A 415-nucleotide genomic window follows, 5' to 3' on the forward strand; every position below is an offset into this window, starting at 1 on the left:
CTTAGCAACAAACAAGCCAAGCCTCCTACTGAGGAGGAGCTACACGAAGCCCCCCACACACACACACACACATGCACATTCACATAAATAGACAGCTGAATGATCTTGATGAAGATTTTCTGGCACTTGGAAAACACACCCAGCCCACAAACACACATCCTTTTCCCACTCTTTGTCATTCTTGGCTGAACCCTGCACACTTGCCTCTCCTTACCACTGATCTCTTCTCCTGCAGCCTCCCCTCATTTAGCAGGTCCAGTTTGTGTGTGTGTGCATTGATGATTTACCACCAGTCCCTGCCTCTCACCCCCTCCTCATCCTCTCTGGCATACAGGGAGAAAGATGGAAGGGAGGGGATGGGGATGAGCCGTAAAAAAGCAGGGACCCTGCACTGTCTGAGAGGAGCAGCAGGAAA

The sequence above is a fragment of the Aulonocara sp. 'chitande type north' Nkhata Bay genome, linkage group LG20 (genome assembly GCF_057382095.1).
Source record: "Aulonocara sp. 'chitande type north' Nkhata Bay isolate Kocher_YH1m ecotype deep benthic linkage group LG20, A_spYH_male_GT1.1, whole genome shotgun sequence".
Classification (NCBI taxonomy): domain Eukaryota; kingdom Metazoa; phylum Chordata; class Actinopteri; order Cichliformes; family Cichlidae; genus Aulonocara; species Aulonocara sp. 'chitande type north' Nkhata Bay.